Consider the following 20,564-nt stretch of genomic DNA (forward strand, 5'->3'; position numbering starts at 1 on the left):
TCGTGGCGGCTTGTTCCACTCACTGATCACTCTAACTGTCAAAAAGTTTTTTCTAATATCTAATCTGTGTCTCCTCCCATTCAGTTTCATCCCATTGCTTCTAGTCTTTCCTTGTGCAAATGAGAATAAAGTTGATCCTTCTACAATGTGACAGCCCTTTAGATATTTGTAGACAGCTATTAAGTCTCCTCTCAGGCTAGTTTCACACTTGCTTTTTTTTGCAGCGCGTTTTTCCCGCAAAAAAACGCATTGAAAAAACGCATACAAAAGCATACAACTGCTGTGTTTTTTTCAAGCATTTTTATGAGCATGCATGAAAAAAACGCAGCGTTTTTATGCGTTTTTAGTGCATTTTTACCGCGTTTGCGTTTTTTTCCAACATTAGGTGGCCCCTCACACTAACCCAAACCATGACTTTACTAACCCTAACCCTAACCCTAACCCTGACCCTAACCCTAACCCTAACCCTGACCCTAACCCTTAACCAAACCATACTTAACCCTAACCCAAACCCTAAACCCTAACCCTAACCCTAACCCTAACCCTTAACCAAACCATACTTAACCCTAACCCAAACCCTAACTAACCTTAATCCTGCAACCTTTCCTCATAAGACAGGGTTTGCAGACCGGTCACCATTCTGGTCGCTCTTTTCTGAACTTGCTCCAGTTTGTTGATGTCTTTTTTAAAATGTGGTGCCCAAAACTGGACACAATATTCCAGATGAGGTCTGACCAAAGAAGAGTAGAGGGAAATAATGACTTCACGTGATCTAGACTGTATGCTTCTGTTAATACATCCTAGAATTGCATTTGCCTTTTTTGCTGCTGCTTCACACTGTTGACTCATATTCAGGTCTGTGATCTATTAGTATACCCAAGTCTTTTTCACATGTGCTGTTGCTTAGCCCTATTCCTCCCATTCTGTATATGATTTTTTCATTTTTATTGCCCAGATGTAGTACTTTGCATTTTTCCCTGTTAAAAACCATTCTGTTAGTTACTGCCCACTTCTCCAGTTTATTTATATCTTTTTGAATCCTCTCTCTCTTCTCTAGTATTAGCTATCCCTCCTAGCTTTGTGTCATCAGCAAATTTAATCAGTTTACCCTCAATTCCTTCATCTAAATCATTGATATAGACGTTGAACAATACAGGGCCCAGGACAGAGCCATAGTAACACTAGAATTTTGGATAACTAGAGGAGGAAGACCTGTGAAGACTCAGACGTCAAGGTTAGATTTCGGAAAGGCAGATTTTAAGGGATTCAGAAAAAGAATTGGAGGGATCCAATGGCTGGATATCCTTAAAGACAAAAATGTCCAGAAAGGATGGGAAATCTTGAAAAATGAAATTCTCAAAGCACAATTGTTAACAATTCCGAAAAGAGGGAAGAATAGGAAGCATTTAAGGAAGCCAGGATGGATGAACACAGAACTTAAGCACATGCTAAAAAGGAAGAAAAAATGTTTATAAAATGGAAAGAGGGAGGCATATCTAAAGAAGAATATAATGCTGTCTGCAGAACCTGCAGGGCACAAATCAGATTATTCTAAAGCTGACAATGAATTGAGGCTTGCAAGAGATGTCAAAAGCAATAATAAAGGATTTTGGGGATATGTCAAAAGTAAAAGAAAAGTCAAAGATGCTATAGGATTTTTACAGGATGAAAATGATGAAATTGTAAGACAGGATGTTGAGAAGGCCGAATTTTTAAATTCATATTTTGCATCTGTTTTCTCTCAGAAAGGAAATGTAACATCAACTGTTCTTCACTGTCCTATTAAGGGAATAGAAGAATCCAGGATATCTATAAACAGAAAGATAGTGAGGAAACACTTAGCTAACCTAAATGAATTCAAGTCTCCAGGTCCAGATGAATTACATCCCAGAGTACTGAAGGAGATAGCAGAAGAAATTTTTGAACCCCTCTCCATAATCTTTGAAAATTCTTGGAGAACAGGAGAAGTCCCAGAAGACTGGAGAAGAGCAAATGTTGTTCCTATCTTCAAAAAGGTGGACCCAGGCAACTATAGGCCGGCGAGTCTGACTTCTATACCAGGAAAGATCTTTGAGCAAATTATTAAACAACATGTATGTCAGTACCTGGATAAGAATGAAGTGATTAAACAGAGTCAGCATGGGTTTGTAACTAATAAGTCATGTCAGACTAACTTAATTTCCTTCTATGACGGAATCACTGATTGGGTGGATCAAGGAAATGCTGTAGATATAGTATATCTTGACTTCAGCAAAGCATTTGACAAAGTATCTCATACAATTGAAAAAATGACTAAGTATGGAATGGACAAGGCAACTGTTAGGTGGATTCATAACTGGCTTAGTGATCAGACCCAAAGAGTGGTCGTAAATGGCTGCACATCCAGTTGGAAGAATGTCTCAAGTGGGGTAGCACAGGGCTCTGTCCTGGGCCCTGTATTGTTCAACATCTATATCAACGATTTAGATGAAGGAATTGAGGGTAAACTGATTAAATTTGCTGATGACACAAAGCTAGGAGGGATAGCTAATACTAGAGAAGAGAGAGAGAGGATTCAAAAAGATATAAATAAACTGGAGAAGTGGGCAGCAACTAACAGAATGGTTTTTAACAGGGAAAAATGCAAAGTACTACATCTGGGCAATAAAAATGAAAAAAGCATATACAGAATGGGAGGAATAGGCCTAAGCAACAGCACATGTGAAAAAGACTTGGGTAAACTAATAGATCACAGACTGAATATGAGTCAACAGTGTGATGCAGCAGCAAAAAAGGCAAATGCAATTCTAGGAGGTATTAACAGGAGCATACAGTCTAGATCACGTGAAGTCATTATTTCCCTCTACTCCTCTTTGGTCAGACCTCATCTGGAATATTGTGTCCAGTTTTGGGCACCACATTTTAAAAAAGACATCAACAAACTGGAGCAAGTTCAGAAAAGAGCAACCAGAATGGTGACCGGTCTGCAAACCCTGTCTTATGAGGAAAGGTTGCAGGATTTGGGATTGTTTAGTTTGCAAAAGAGAAGACTGAGAGGAGACTTAAAAGCTGTCTACAAATATCTAAAGGGCTGTCACATTGTAGAAGAATCAACTTTATTCTCATTTGCACAAGGAAAGACTAGAAGCAATGGGATGAAACTGAAAGGGAGGAGACACAGATTAGATATTAGAAAAAACTTTTTGACAGTTAGAGTGATCAGTGAGTGGAACAAGCTGCCAAGAGATGTGGTGAGTTCTCCTTCAATGGAAGTCTTCAAACAGAGGCTGGACAGACATCTGACTGGGATGATTTAGCGAATCCTGCTTTGAGCAGGGGGTTGGACCAGATGGCCCAGGAGGTCCCTTCCAACTCAAGGATTCTATGATTCTATGATTCTAGACGTGGATGTGTTCCTTGTGATCATTGCGTGGCCTGTGCCAACATCGATCGGAGTGATTCCTTTACGGATTCCACTGGTTTGAGAGTGTACAAAACTAAGAAACTGATCACCTGTACATCTAAAAATGTGCTACCTGCCCCTGCTCACTGATATACAGACTGCTCGCTGAACCATCTGCCTCTAGGACCCAGCGTCAACTTCCTCCTGCCCTGAGAAGTTTGGATCTATTTAGTTAGTGGCTCAGCTGTGACCCAGTGTGGGTAATAGCTTCATTTCCACTTCAGCTTGCTATAGTGTTGGACCTTCTCAGAGTACTCCAGTTATGTGTCTGGAATCCCTCTTCTAGTATCCGTATCTGGCGATTCAGCTAAGTGTTCCCCTGTCTGTCTCTCCTTACCGTCTTTAGTTTAGCATAGACTGCCTAGCATGCATCTCCCTCTCGTTCTCTAATCAGGACTAGGCCCCAGGGAGATTCAGGGCCTCAGGTTCCGGCTCGGAGATTGGTGAGGAACCAATATAGGGACTCGGTAGGAGTTCTAGGGAGAGATTAGATCTAGCCTAGGGGTCTCCAAATCCCTTCCTTAGTGTCTTGGCCCCCTTCCCTATTTCCCTTTATGTTACACTTGGTTTTCCCTCACCGGGCGTGACAATGTGTGTGCCAGACAGTAGTAGCAGCACTTAGTACAGGCAGTGGTGGGGCTGTGTAGGGGAATGGTGTCAAATTGAAGTGCTTAGTGATTGTGGGTTAGAAGGAGCAGCACTGACAAATGAATAGTGATTATTGATAGCTACCAGAAGAAAGAGGCAGCAGCCATGAGAGATACAAACAACAGTTTCCATTAACCCGGGCCGGAGTTAGGGGCAGGCAGACCAGGCAACTGGCTAGGGCCCCCGCTCCCCCAGGGGCCCCCAGCTAGTGGCACATCACGCAGCTGCTATGAGGCCCCTGTGAGGCAGAGGGGCCCGCCTACCGCCAGCGCTGATTCCCCCCACCGCCGCCACATTGAAATATACCGGCGCATGCAGGTACAGTTCAACGCAATGATGGAGGAGAGAGTGTAAGCTGACGCTCCCTCTCCCATCATTCCCCTCTGCCTCTGACACTGCGGGTGCGCGATGATATCATCGCAAACTCACTGTGTGCTGGCAGTGCAGCTGCTGAGACAGGAGCCAGCCGGGAGCAGTGCAGGCACGAGAAGAGGTGAGGATTGTAGGTTTTTTTTCTTACTATAACAGTGAGTACTAGACTGTGGGGCCATTCTCGGGGGGGCTGTGCTATATACTGTGCGGGCTGTGCTATATACTATGTGGGCTGTGTTATATACTATGCAGGCTGTGCTATATGCTATGCGGACTGTTATATATTATGCGGGCTGTGCTATATGCTATGTGGGCTGTGTTATATACTATGCGGGCTGTGTTATATACTATGCGGGCTGTGCTATATACAATGTGGTCTGTGCTACATACTATGTGGGCTGTGTGATATACTATTGGGGGTATATTATATTCTATGGGGAGGCTGTGTTACATACTATGTGGCTGTGTTATATACTATTGGGGGGTATATTATATTCTATGGGGGAGGCTGTGCTATATACTATGGCGGGTATATGATATTTTATTGGGGAGGCTGTGTTATATACTATCTGGCTGTGTTTTATACTATTGGTGGGTACATTATATTCTATGGGGGAGGCTGTGTAATATACTATGTGGCTGTGTTATATACTATGGGGGTATAATATACATTGTATTCTATGGGAAGGATGTGTTATATACTATGGAGGTACATTATATTCTATGGGGGAGGCTGTGTTATATACTATGGGGGCTGCATTATATTCCATTGGGGGCTACATTATATACTATGGGGAGGTGGGCTATATTATATTCTATGGGGGCTACATTATATTCTATGGTGGCTGTATTAGATTTTATGAGGGAGGATTGCATCATACTCTTTCATGAGGCTACATTATATTATATGGTGAGGTGGGCTGTATTCTATTCTATTCGGGGCTACAGTACATTCTATAGGGGCCTGTATTATATTTATATTCTATGAGGGGTGATTGCATCATACTCTATGATTGGGCTATATTATACTATATGAGGGTGGCTGCATTATATTCTATGGGGGGTTACATTATACTCTCTGGGGTGGTTGCATTATACTCTGTGGGGTGGCTGCGTTATACTCTGTGGGGTGGCTGCGTTATACTCTGTGGGGTGGCTGCGTTATGCTCTGTGGGGTGGCTGCATTATACTATATGTGGGCTGCATTATACTGTGTCGAGGACTATGGGGAATACATTATACGATATGAAGAACTATGGGGTACATTATACAATGGGAAGTGAATTGTACTGTATGGATGACTTTGGCGGTGCATTATACTATATGGAGCACTATGAGGAATGTATTATACTATGTGGAGAACTGAGCAGTGTATTTTAATATATGGAGGACTATGAGGAGTGTATTATACTATATGGAGGACTATGGGAAGTGTACAATATTATATGGAGAACTGAGGAGTGTATTATACTATATGGAGGACTATGGGGCATATTATATTATATGGAGGACTATGGGGTGTGCATTTTACAATATGGAGGACTGTTTTGCACATTATAATATATGGAGGACTATGGGATGTATTATACTAAACAAGCAAAATGCTGCATATTCATCGAGTGATTGGATTGTTTATGCCGGAACAAAAATCATTGTTCTCAGCAGCACATCGCCGGCGTAAACTGTAGATGTGCAGCTGATAACATGATACTGTATGGGGACAGATTGATCTATTAGTGATCATTCTGTCTCCATCATTCTTTCTCAGGCGATGTAAAGAGGCCGGGAAACAAGTGTTGAACGATTTCAATATTGTTGATCACACTCATTTAGCATCCTGAATTCAGCACATGTAAATACAACCGAAATGCTTCTGTGTGATGTGCAATATGTTAGCATTTGGGGCCCCATTTTAAACTTTGCCTAGGGCCCCATTTTGCCTAAAATCGGCCCTGCCATTATCAAGCAAGAGCCCAGAGCTGTATATAGTATGTGTCACTTTATTAAAATTAATTTGCATAATGTGAAAAACATGTTTTATTATTGATTTCTTTTTTGTATAAAATTGTTGATTGCAACACAAAATTATTTCTAAATTTATATTTATGTTTGTATTTATCTACAGTATTATTTTCTTTATACACTTCTCAACATTTAAATTACAACGCCAAGAAAGAAAAGTCGGGGAATTATAGAAATCAGAGGATCAATAGACTCGTTAATGATTTGCAAATGATGGAAAAATTATAACGTTTTCAAATATTTCAATCTATTCAGGATTGAGTATGAGTGCCACGTGCAGAAATACAGGCACTTACTAGCATTGGTTGCTATCAGTGATGAGTGAGTGTACTCGTTACTCGAGATTTCTGAGCATGCTCGGCTGTTCTCCGAGTATTTTGGGCATGCTCGGAGATTTAGTTTGTGTCACCATAGAAGCATGATTTGTGGCTGCTAGACAGCCTGAATACATGTGGGGATTCCCTAACAAGCAGTCAATCCCCACATGTATTCCGGCTTGTTAACAGCTTCAAATCATACAGCTGCGGAAACACAAACTAAATCTCCGAGCACGCCCAAAATACTCGGAGAACACCCAAGCATGCTTGGAAATTTTGAGTAACGAACATACTCGCTCATCACTAGTTGCTATCAGTGAGGTCCTTAATGGTTGTCTGTCACTCTGAATGCTGGCCGCTCTCTTTGCAATTGCCGACCAATGATGTATCAGATGTGCTCAATGGAAGACAAGTCCAGAGATGTTGCAGACCAAAGTAGCAACTCCTGGGACACTTTGAGATTTGCAAAGACTGGTTCCTGAAACTGTGGAATTGGGCTATCACTGCAATACATTGCTAGTTACTCAGAAAGAATGCAAGCCAGAGGTCAGATTTAGGCTGCAGTTATCAAAGGTACTGTTGTTTATGTAAAACTTGTCAAGAAATACCACAGGTCATGGCACAGAAGCATCGCTGGACAAGCTGTAGATGCATAACTGTGATTTTATTCTTTTTAACTCCTGCATGTCTATCTTAACTACAGTGGCTTACAAAAGTTAGCTTTGTACCTATTTTGTTACATTATAACCTGAGTTAAAAAAAAATTTGTACTCAGATTTGTGTGTGATACATCAGCACTATATAGTCTAAGTTGGTGAAGTGAGAAAAAGATAGACAAATTAAGTTTATGGGATCAAATAACTAAAAATTGGCATGTGGATATGTATTTAACCCTTTTCCAATGAAGACCATAAAAATTTCTGGTGCATGCAATTTACCTTCATAAGTCACATACTTAGTGAAAGAAAGTCCACCTGTGTGCAATTTTAGGCCTGTTCCGTTTTTTGACATCAGTCAAAATCCACCACTTTTAGAAAAAAAACGGATCCGCCCCTTTTTTTGGCGGATCCGTTTTTTTCCCCCAAGTGAAGAGAAAACAGCTGCACTCTGGGAAATTTTGATTTTCAGGCTATGTGCCCACGTAGCGTTTTAAAACGCTCACTAAAAACCGGACTCCTTCCCAGAAATCGCGCGTTTTTTTCTGCGCAATTTCACCGCGATTTTGCCGCGATTTTCGCGTGCGATATTCAAGCACTTTCCAAGCGATTTGAAGCATCGCCTGGAAAGTGATTGACAGGTTGGTCACACTCGTCAAACATCGTGTTTGACAAGTGTGACCAGGTTTTTACTATTGAGGCCGCCTATGCGGCATCAATAGTAAAAGATAGAATGTTAAAATGCTAAAAAAAATAAAAAAGTCGGGGTATATTTACCTTCCGGCGTCCCGCGCTGCCATCCCGGGCCTCAGCGTTCCCAGCGATGCCTTGCGAGACCTGTGATGACGTAGTCTCGTGTTGCTATAGCGATCTTTCAAGACCGCTAGAGTCACGCGAGACTACGTCATTACAGGGCCTTGCCACAAGGCATTACTGGGAATGCTTAGGCCGGGAATGCAGCGCGTGACGCCGGAAGGTAAATATACCCCGATTTTTTATTTTTTATTCTTTTTTTTACAGGGGTATGGTACCCAGGGCCTGGAGGACAGTCTCCTCTCCTCCACACCGTGGGTACCATCCGCACGAGACGCTTAACTTCCCGCATGGTGGGCATAGCCACATGCGGGAAGTAAGCGATTCTCATGCATTCCTATGGGTGCGGAATCACGGCAATTGTTTGCGATTCTGCACAAAAGAATGAGCATGCTGCGATTTTTTCCGCGATGCGATTCCGCCACGGAAAAAAGCGCAGCATTAGCACAGCATGTGCGGAATGCCATAGGAATACATGGGGGGCGTTCTGTACACGATTTTTAAACGTTTTCGCGCCGAAAATCGCTGCAAAAACGCTTAAAAATCGCTACGTGGGCATACAGCCTCAATGCAAAAAATTTTATTGAAGACACCACAGGGCAATAATGCGTTGAGGTAATGTTTCGACCCTATGTCGGGTCTTTTTCAAACCTCACTAGAAAAGACACATACAAAGATAGACATTAGGCTATATACAGTGATAATCACAAAAATGTACAAACTCTGTAGAGGTTTAAACAGATATACATATTTACACAATTACATATTTACACTATGTACAAAATCATCATGTACAGGATCGTTGTGTGCAAAATCATTGCAGATCAAAATTGTAGAAATCATTGAGTTAGCCCTTAGGATATTGGAGTTAGATCCAGTAAATATTGATTGAATCAGCCGTGGAGCTGGGTTACGGCGAGGCCGGCATAATAGAGCAAATGACATAAATGCAACATAATTAGGCAGTGCAAGCATGGAGACTGACCTTAAAGCACAAGAGAAAAAGAAGTAGTCACGGCAGTATGAATGTGCAGGAGGGGCTGAAAAAGGATGAAAAAAACAAGAGGTTTGGACCAGTGTAGGAAACTGCAGTAAGGAAAAGAAAGCGGATAGGAGGGTCAGAGGAGAGGCATACCTAAAGTGCCATATGTAGAAATCCGGTCTGGCAGGGACCAGGCAGAGGTCCTGAGATGAGCTGAGGGGACAGGTAATGCGAGAGTTAACAACATGAAAGCATTCTAAAGTAGCACACAGTGCAGCAATGCTGCAGGACATACCTGGAAGCGTGGGGCACCAAGCACCGTATGTGGTGTAGTGTGCAGGCATTGGTGGTCAGTGGGTTAAAGTACCCTGAAGACCAGAAGACCTTTCCCCCCAAGTGTCACATGGTCTGTCAGTATATGCACACCTTTCCTGAAAGGCCACAGAGACTGCAAAACCATTAAGCAAGAGGTACCACTAACAAAACAACACCATAAAGATCAAGGAGTAGAGATGGTGAACCTTTGGACGTTCAGGTCCGGCGGGTCCAAAAAGTTCGAGTTCGGGTACCAGAACAATACCTGGACCCCATTCACTTGAATGGGGGGACTGAACATCGAGTGCTTGCCACGCTGTCATATGCATTGAGGCGGGGCAAACACTGCTTCTGATTGGCGGTAAAATCATTACCGCTGTCAGGAGAAACCGCCAGGTGGGCACTTACCAGCGGTTTCAGCAGCCCTGACAGGGAGAGCCCGGAGCCTCTGACGGACTGTGACAGCTGTGCTCACAGTGTCCGGGAGCCAGGCGAGATGACACCGATACAGCAGGGCTGGAGTGAGCAGAACGCCGGGTGGTGAGTGTACTGACAGGACCTGCAGCATGTGACCACAGGAGGCGGGGCTTAGCATGCTGCTGCTGGAGATGAGTGCAGGAAGCTACAGAGACCCTGGAGCAGAGGAGAGGGGAAAGGGGGCCACCGGACACTAGGGAAAGGATGGGGCACCAGAGGGAAATGAAATCCAAGACAAGCCAAGGTCAGTAAACGAGAGAGGCAACGTGGTACACAAGGAGCAGGCTAATCAGGAATAGTCAGGGACATAGCTGGAGTCAGAAAACTGGAGAAGCAGATACACAGTACAGAATCAAAAGGCAAAATCACAACAGGGGACAGAACTGGGTCAGAACCATACAAGAAAGCTAGAACACAGGCACACATGGGTCACTACACTCGGCCAAAGGCAAAAGTATAACCGACAAACCATGGCCCCACAAAGAGGCCTCAGAGAAACCAAAAGCAGGCTATCTGGATTTAACCCTAGACACTCCAAACAGAATATATCCAGCAGACCATGACAACCCGCAGGTCAGACAGCCGCGGATCCCACGCTGTCAAATGACAGTGTGAGCCCACAGCTGTGACCAGAGGTAAAAAGATTACCTCCGGTCACTGTCGTCAGCTGATTGGACTACAGCTCCCATCACCCTACGCCTGCTGCCACTAATAACAGCGAGAGCAGATGGTAGCTGATGGAAGTATTCATCAACCTGTGCCTGCGGAGTAAATAAATATACATATATACACATATATATATATTTTTGTTTATTTTTTTTAAACTGCATAGATTCCCCTCTATTTTTGATAACCAGCCAGTCAAATCTGACAGCTGGGGACTGCAAAACCCATTTATCATCGTTAGCAAGGTTGGTTATCAAGAATAGAGGAGTCACCATGCTGTTTTTAAAAATTATTTAAATAAATAATTTAAAAAAACAACAACATGGGTCCTCCCCATTTTTGACAACCAGCCAAGCTAAAGCAGACAGCTAAGGGCTGGTATTTTCAGGCTGGTAAGGGGCCATTGATATTGCAGCCACCCCAGCCTAAAAACCCCGAAGCCACCCAGAAAAGACGCATCTATTAACTATACTAATCCTATAGTTATATTGCAGCTAGAATAAAGTCCTTTAATTGAAAGAATGACACAGACTTCTTTAATTATTTTAAATTAAACCATACTCACATCATCACCCATTCCATCCAGCTCTCTGAGCTCAGCCCTGCATTTTGAGATTTCTCACTGTGCTGGCAGGGAATGCAACCTGAGTTGAGTGGCCTGGCTGGGAATGCAACCTGAGTGACTGGTGGTAACCTCAATGATGCCACTGGTAGTCACAGATGCTGCGCTCGCAGCAACTCATTCTCCCAGTGGTTCTCAGCCTGGACAGTCGCATCTTGGCACCGTCTAGGTTGAAAACTGTTAATCTCTAGAAATTGATTACAGCATGGGATACAATGACTGACAAGTGAGGGATATTGTTTTTTATTTTTGTTTTATTACAGGAGATGAGGGTTTCAATGGAATGAGCGATGACGTGAGTATGGTTTAATTTAGAATAATTGAAAGAGTCTGTTTCATTCTTTCAATTAAAGGACTTTTTTCTCTTCGCCACGACAGCACTCACTGAGAGAGGGGATCTGCCCCTAGGAACAGGAAACCTACAGAGAGATAAAAGGGGCGGTCCCCCTCGCTCCCTCAGTTGGTTTCCTGTTCCTAAGGGAACCTATAGAGAGAAGAGGATACCTGGGCTGTGATGCCGCCTGTGCAGTTTCTGTGAGAGTGGCAGAGGCCCCAGCACCGGAAGCAGTGTCGGGGGAAGTCTGATCCAGCCCCCCCCTCAGCTGGCAAAGGCAGCGTGAGGCCAGGATCAGGTATGGCCGCCCTAGCTCATGTACGGAGAACAATGCGGCTAGGAGAGCCGACACTTATGGAAGGGTGCTCCTCCTCAGGTTAAGCAGCATGACGAGGCCAGGGTCCGGGAAAGGCCGTCCTGGCTCGTGTTAGAAGCGGCACAGCATGATGGCTGAACTGGCGTGGTGGTTCCCCCCCAGGTACGCGGCGAGGCCAAGAGGGGAGGAAGCCACCAGGCTCGCAGGACACACGCGGTAAGGTGTCGGGTGCTAAGGGGTAAGAACAAACCTGACTCCCTGAGGATGGTCAGCGGTATGTCCGGTCCGGCGGCGCGGAAGCAGCGGTGGCCGGGAGGCACCGGGCGGGTTACAATAACCGCCACGCTGGTGCAGACACAGCAGCGCTCCCCTGGAGATAGTGAGAGGCGTTGACTGCATAGGGCGGCCGAGCGGGCACAGAGCACAACTCGGAAGTGAAGTAGCACTTCCGGGTAAGGGAAGAGAAAAAGAAAAAAAAAAAGAAGGAAGCTGCATAAAAGCACCGGCCAGAGGGATACCGGTGCGCAGCAATGTCGTCCCCAAACGACCCTGTTTCACTCCCACTGGAGGAGCTAGTAGTATCCCCAGGTGGCAGTACAAGAAGAAGTAGCAGCACCAGAAGAAGTGGCAGTACCAGAAGTGGCAGTGGACACTCCAAACAGAGTGAATCCACAGATAAAGACGGGAAGAAGAAAAAGTTAAGATGCTCCACGTCTCAGCCTGTGCCTCCACCCCCGCAGCCGGTACCATGCTGACAAACCTCACTGGTGAGTGTTTTAGGGCCCCGTCACACACAGTGATCTCGCCAGCGAGATCGCTGTGTGTGACGGGGATCAGCGACCGGCCCCCCTGCCGGTTATCGCTGATTGTGCTCGAGCGGCCTGAGCCGTTTTTCGATCGCTGGTCTCCCGCTGGCCAGCACGCATCGCGTGTGGCAGCGAAAGACCAGCGATCAGCGATGCTGGACGCTGGTTTCTAATGTAAACGTTGGGTATCCAGGAGCCGCAGCTCCTGTATACCCGCTGTTTACCTTGGAAACCGGCGTACACGCTGGTTTCCAAGGTAAACAGCGGGTATCCATGAGTCTCACGACTCCTAGATACCCGATGTTTACCTTGGAAACTAGCGTGTACACCGGTTTCCAAGGTAAACAGCGGGTATCCAGGAGCCGCGGCTCCTGGATACCCGACGTTTCCATTAGAAACCAGCGTCCAGCGTCGCTGGTCCTGATTGCTGGGGCTGTCTATGTGACAGCTCACCAGCGATCAGCCTAACGATGTCCCAGCGATCCCATCATGTCGGATCGTTGGTGGGATTGCTGGGACAACGTTATGTGTGACGGGGGCTTTAGTCATGCTTATTTAGCTAACGGTCCCTTATTTCTGTATACCCCTTAGGCCAAAAGGACAGAGAAATCCAAGCACAAGGAGTGTGCCTTATGCTCCCAACCTCTCCCCAATAGCTACCCTAAAAGATTATGCCAGATCGGTACTTGTTTCCCCACCGACAGCGATAATAACCTAGTCAAATCGGTGCGCAATACTATGGGGTTGTCAGAGACTAGAGACCCCAAAACCCCTCAGGAAATAATGTTTGCTGGCCTCTCCCAACGGAAAGTCCGAGCATTTCCAGTAATCCCAGCAATAAAGGAGCTGGTGAAGAAAGAGTGGGAGAAGCGGGGGCAGAGAGGTTTCTTGCCTGCAACATCCAAGCGGAGATATCCGTTTGACGATGATGATTTGGCCTCTTGGGCTAAGGCTCCCAAGGTTGATGTGGTTGTAGCCTCCACTTCTCGCCGATCTTCCCTGCCAGTGGAAGATTTGGGTATGCTGTCTGACCCCTTAGATCGCAAAGAATATAAAAAACGGAACGTCTAGAGACAAACTTCGTTCCTCCATTCCTCTAATCAGAGGTGCAGCGGCCTTCCTATCAGATGCCTCAGCCGACTCCCTCCGACTAGCTGCCAGAACGGATGGATTAACCAATGCAGCCCGTCGGGCATTGTGGTTGAAGGTGTGGAAAGGTGATATGCAGACTAAGTCCAAGCTCTGCGCTGTACCTTGCCAGGGTGAGTACCTGTTTGGTGCTGTCCTAGACGAAATCCTGACCAAGGCAGGGGAAAGGGAAAAAAAGGGTTCCCTAACCCATATATTCCCTTCTACAGGAGGGCCTTCAGGAAGCCTTCGTTTGGCAAAAGGAAGGAGTATAGATCCCAGGACCGCTGGGGCAACAAGGATTCCAAACAGAAGGGAAACCTATTTGGGAAACGTTCCTTCAGATCTGGAGACAAAGCCCAGTAGCCCCATCCTACCGGTAGGTGGCAGGTTATTGTAATTTTGCCTTCAATGGAAGGCAATAACGGCTAACCCCAGGGCCATTGACATCGTAACATCTGGCTTGAGATTAGAATTTGTCCGGTACCCACCGGACTCCTTCCTATTGACTTCTCTGAAGTCTCCAGCCCAGCAGGAGGCATTGGAGTTAGAGATTACAGGCCTATTAACCAAAGGCATTCTCATAGAAGTTCCGGCGGATGAAAGGGGAAAAGGCTTTTACTCTCCCTTGTTTCTGGTCTCCAAGCCAGATGGCTCATTTAGGACCATAATTAACTTAAAAAAAGCTAAATACCTTTTTGAAGCCCCGATCCTTTAAGATGGAGTCGATTTGATCAGCTATAAAACTCTTGTTCCCCAGGTGCTACATGGCAGTCTTGGATTTCAAAGATACCTACTATCATCTTCCAATACACGTGTGGCATCAATGGTTCCTCCGAGTGGCAGTCATGTTAAATGGCCAGATATGTCATCTTCAATTTACGGCGATGCCCTTCGGGTTGTCATTGGCACCTCGCGTCTTCGCCAAATTGATGCTAGAGGTGATGTCACATATACGGTTAAAGGACACCCGTATTTGGACGATCTGCTGGTAGTGGGAAATTCTACCTCTCAATGTAAACCGAGACTAGCTGATATAATCTCATCCTTGCAGGCTCTCGGCTGGCTAATCAACTGGAAAAAGTCCAGACTACACCCGGTAACCTGCCAGACGTTCCTAGGCCTTCATCTAGACTCAGTACGTCTAAAATGCCTCCTGCCAGAAACAAAGAAGGTGGCTATAATTAATAAAGTGCGGACAGCAATCAATAGGCCTAAAATGTCATTGAGGGAGGGTATGTCCTTGCTGGGCTCCCTAGCATCATGTATTCCGGCAGTTCAGTGGGCCCAGTTCCATTCTAAAAAGTTGCAGTGGAAAGACTGCAGGGACAGTTGGAAGGCAGAATGTCCCTACCATCAGAGGTGATCAGCTCCCTAATGTGGTGGCTAGATCCAGACAACCTATTGGGAGGGGTCCCATGGGTGGTTGTCCCCTCGAAGATAGTCACTACGGACCCTAGCCCCTTCGGGTGGGGGGCCCATCTAGATGAGGACGTGGTTCAGGGACAGTGATCCGAGACCGAAGTTGAAGATTCATCAAATATGAGGGAGCTAAAAGTTGTATATTATGCCATATATAAATTTCTCCCACAGTTGCAAGGAACCCATACAAGGATTCAGTCGGACCACACCACTTCGGTGGCATACCTAAACCGGCAAGGAGGCACGCGATCAGAGCCGCTCATGTCTATCACGGAGAAGATTTTAAATATGGCCGAAAAACATCTCCACTCCCTGTCTGCTCTCCATGTCAGAGGAGTGGACAATTCCAGAGCAGATTTTCTCAGCCATCATACCCTGCATCAAGGGGAATGGGTGCTCAGCCGATGCATCTTCAGGATGATAGCGGCTATGTGGGGCAGACCAGAGATAGACCTATTCGCCACAAGGGCCAACAGGCGCGTCGAGAGGTTCGCTTCACTATACAGAGCAGTGCTCAATGCCCTTCAAACACCCTGGACATTTCAGCAGGCCTATGCCTTCCCACCAATGATACTATTACCAACTGTCATCAGGAAGATAAGGGAAGAAGGAGCGAGGGTCATCTTAATAGCCCCATTTTGGCCCAAAAGGCCGTGGTTTTCATGGCTGAGAGCCATGTAGATCTCCGACCCATGGATTCTCCCTCTGGATCAGGACCTGCTCTCGCAAGGACCCTGTTACCACCCTCGGGTCAAAGGTCTACGTCTCACGGCGTGGAATTTGAGAGGGAGTTACTAAAGCTGAGAAGATTCTCGGATAACTTAATTAATACCCTCTTACATAGTAGGAAAGAGGCCACAGCAAAGATCTACACCAGAGTGTGGAAAAAAAATGTAGCCTTCCATTCAGCGGGCCTTTCCAGTGAAGTACCTATCCCTGCCGTCCTAGAGTTCCTGCAGAAGGGGCGGGAGTTAAGGCTTTCAGTTAACACTCTAAAGGGCCAAGTTTCGGCCCCAGGGGCCTTGTATAATTATGACGTGGCGGGCCCGATCCATATTCTTCAGTTACCACCGTGGAACCTTAGCCTAGTCCTAGATGCATTCACGCAGGCCCCATTCGAGCCCTTACACTCGGCCTCAATAAAATGTGTATCATTAAAAACTGCCCTATTGGTAGCTCTAGTATCAACAAGAAGAGTGAGTGATCTCCAGGCCCTGTCAGTAGATCCCCCCCTTCCTGTCAGTATCACAGGACAGATTAGTGTTGAGGACAGGCCCGTCCTATCTTCCTAAAAGAGCTACTAAATTTCATAGATCCCAAGAAATCTACCTACCTTCCTTCTATGATAGCCCAGCAACACCAGAGGAAGAAAGGTATCACATATTAGATGTGAAGAGAGCGGTCTTAACCTACTTAGATAGGACTAGGCCCTGGAGGCAGAGCAGGGCTCTTTTTGTCTCCTTCCAGGGTAACAAGAAGGGGTCTGGAGTTACGAGAGGCACGCTGTCCCGATAGATCAGGGACGCGATTACATTGGCATATTCAGCAAAAGGAGAAAACCCGCCACAAGGCGTAAGGGCACATTCCGCATGAGCCATATCTTTCTCCTGGGCTGAAAGAGCAGATGTCCCGATTGATCTAATATGTAAGGCCGCAACCTGGTCTTCACCGTCTACCTTTTATAATCACTACAGGCTAGATCTATCTTCCTACGAGGACTTAGCCTTTGGAAGATCAGTTTTTGACACAGTGGGCCCTCCCAGGTGATTGTCTCTGGAAATCTCTCAGTGGGTGCTGTCGTGGCGAAGAGAAAAAAATGGATTACTTACCGGTAATACTCTTTTATAGAGTCCACGACAGCACCCACTCACTTCCTTCCCTTATATATACACGTGGTTCACTTTGGTGGGTGATGGATAGAGACGGTATATGATTATGTGAAATGTATATAGCAGGAAGATATAAATATATGTATTCTTTAAATCGCTTACGGAGCAAATTAACTGAAGCTTTATGGCAGTTCCTCTTGTTCGTGGTAATCAAACTGAGGGAGCGAGGGGGACCGCCCCTTTTATCTCTCTGTAGGTTTCCTGTTCCTAGGGGCGGATCGCCTATAAAAGAGTATTGTCATGCCCGTCATGCTGGCCATGCTGCTTGCGCTGCATTATCTCCATTGTCATGCCTGTCATGCCTCATTGTCCCCAGGTCCGGGTCCCTGCGGGCGCCCCGCGGGTCTCGCCTGTGTGTACAGGCGCACCTCATGACTGTTATGCCACAAGACGCCTGGAGCAGTGTGCACACACGCCTTACCTCATGGCTGCACGCCGTTGCTAGAAAACCATCCGTCACTGTCTGATTCTGCAATCCTCTGTATTCCTGGAACCCCTGATCATGTGACCTTCTCTATTGTCCAGCCAGTCTGATCTAGCAACACTCTCTATGACCCAGGAGGATCTGAACCGGAAGTCGTTCCCTGGTCCTCACCCGGAAGTCCAGGTGCTATGGTGCTATATCAGACCGCCCCTTCCTATGGTCGGGGCCTGAGTATCGTGTTGCTTCCCTGCATGGCTGCTTGGTCTGCTCAGTCGCTCCCTGTATTCTGTGCCCCTGCACTCTGCCCTGTCGTGCGTCTCTGCACACGCCCTGTGCTTGTACTCTGTCTCTTTTCTCGTGCCATGTCTTGTGTTGTCTCTCGTGCCATGTTTGTCCTTGCCTTGCTTTGCCTTGTAGTACTTTCTCTGTTCTCTGCCTTAGCCTGTCTCGCTATGTCTTGCCTAAGCTCTTCCTTGCCTTGTTGTTCGTCCTGTGTTCCGTGTCTAGTCTCAAGGCTCTGCCTTGACCCGGCTCTGGGCTTCGGCCTACGCTCCGCCGCTAGTTCTATGTCTCTGTCCCGGACTAGTCTCAAGGCTATGCCTTGACCCGGCTCTGGGCTTCGGCCTATGCTCCGCTGCTAGTTCCGCTCTCTGTCCTGAACCCTGACCCTGGCGTGCCCTCTGCACGTGCAGGATCTTGTCTTGAACTCTGTGTCTTGCCTCCATTTTCCGTGCGCCCTTGCACCTCTCATACCAGGCTTTGCCATGCTGTCTCGCATGCGTCTCTGTCCTGTACCTTTGCCTAGCCCTGCCTTGTGGCTGCGTGCCCTATTGCACGCGCCTGGTCGCTCCGTGCCCGCCTGTTGTGCCTCAGCCGTGCCGCCCCTAGTCGTGCCCGCCTGTGTGCCTCAGCCGTGCTCGCCGTCCAGTGCTATTGTGGTTTCCGCCTGTCTGTGCCTCAGCTGTGCCGCCCCTTGTCGTGCCCGCCTGTGTGCCTCAGCCGTGCTCGCCGTCCAGTGCTATTGTGGTTTCCGCCTGTCTGTGCCTCAGCCGTGCCGTCTCTAGTCGTGCCCGCCTCCCTGTGCCTCCAGCCGGTACCCCAGTCGTGGTTTCCGTGCTCCCTTGCACTCATGCTGTTTCTCGCACTGTGCATTTTCGTGCTACTCTTGCACAAGTCTTTTGCTATCCTTGCTCTGTCCTGAACCTTGTCTCTCTGTCGTGTTCTGAGTTCTATGACCTGTCTTGAATCTTAGTCTTGCTTGTACCTTGCTCTGTGCTCTGCTCTTTTTCTTGATCCCTGACCTTGTCGTGCCTCTTTGCACGCGCAGGATATCAGTCCTGACCTTCAAAGCCCAACGTGTTCTCTAGCACGTGTGGGACCCGCTGCTAACCTTGTACCCTGGCGTGCCTCCTAGCACGGCCAGGACCATTCTTTCTACCGTGCCCCTGGCGTGCCTATATCACGCGCAGGACCTTGAATCTTGAATCCTGGCGGCTCCTCTAGCGCGCCCAGGACCTTGGACCTTGAACCCTGGCGTGTCCCCTATACACGCACCTTGCCTAGTGTGTTGAACCCTGCCTTGCACCTTGCCTTGGACCCTGGCATGTCATTAGCATGCACTCTGCCTTGAACTTTGCCTTCGACCCTGGCGTGTCCCTAGCACGCACCCTGCCTTGAACTTTACCTTGAACCCCGGGTTGCCTGCTGGATGCCCGGATCCTGCCGATCAACATCAGAGGTCCGGAACCTGATGACCCTGTTGATCGTCGCCTGCTGTCCGGAGTCCGACGTCATCGTGTCTTTGCCTGTACCTAGGCATGCCATCTAGCACGTACCATGCCATGGACCTTGGCGTGCCTTTGCACGCACCTTGCTGTATTTTCCCTGTGTTATCACATCTTGCACCTGATGTTACCCTGAAGTTGTCCTTAATGAAGATACCTTGAACTTCATCTTGTCTTGTCTTGTTTCCTGCACGTCTCTGGTCATCAGACACTCACATTGTGTCTTCCTTGAGCTGGCCGTCTGGTCCCAGCAGTCGTGTTGGCTCACCCCCTTGGTCTTGCCCATGACACTCCCTGTATAGGGGGTGGTTCCTCACAAGGTCAGCTCGCCCACGGTGGGTGGGTGCCACGACCCAGAGGGTCCACTCTAAAGAAAAGTCGACTCATCTGAAGCTGACTCCTCACAAGTATTACCGGTAAGTAATTCGGTTTATTCTGGGTATGTGTTTATTTACAATATAACTATAGGATTAGTAATGGATAGGTGTCTTATAGGCGCCTCTCAATTATTAAGCCGTGGGCTTGATGTCACTGGACAATTAAAAGGGGAGTTGAGGGGAAGACAGATGGAGCAAAATACAGGGATATTCTTGAGCAAAACATGTTTCCGTCTATAATTGATTTGAGACTGGTATGGAGTTTCACCTTCAAACGAGACAATGACCCAAACCATAATGCTAAAGCAACATTCAAGTGGTTTAAGGGGTAACATGTAAATGTTTTGGAGTTGCCTCCTCAAAACCCAATTGAGAATCTGTGGTCAGACTTGAAGATTGCTGTTCACCAGGGGAGACTATCTAACCTGAAGGAGTTGGAGCAGTTTTGACTTGAGAAATGGGCAAACATCTCAATGGCAATATGTGGAAAGCTCCTAAAGACTTATCCAAAGTGATTTGCAGCTGTAATTGTCACAAAAGGAGGCTTTACAAAATAGTTAATTTAAGGGGTGAATAGTTATGCACACTGAAGTTTTCAGTAATTTTGTCCTATTTGTTGCTTGCTTCACAAAAAAAGGAAGAAACCAAATGTTCACAGTTGTAGGAATATTCTTTACATTAACTGATGCAAACCCTCAAAAAAACTGTGAAATTCCAGGTAGTGAGGTAGCAAAACCCAAAAAATGCCAAGT

Source organism: Dendrobates tinctorius, unplaced genomic scaffold (genome assembly GCF_039654945.1).
Source record: "Dendrobates tinctorius isolate UK_male_01 unplaced genomic scaffold, ASM3965494v1 ptg000161l, whole genome shotgun sequence".
Lineage (NCBI taxonomy): Eukaryota > Metazoa > Chordata > Amphibia > Anura > Dendrobatidae > Dendrobates > Dendrobates tinctorius.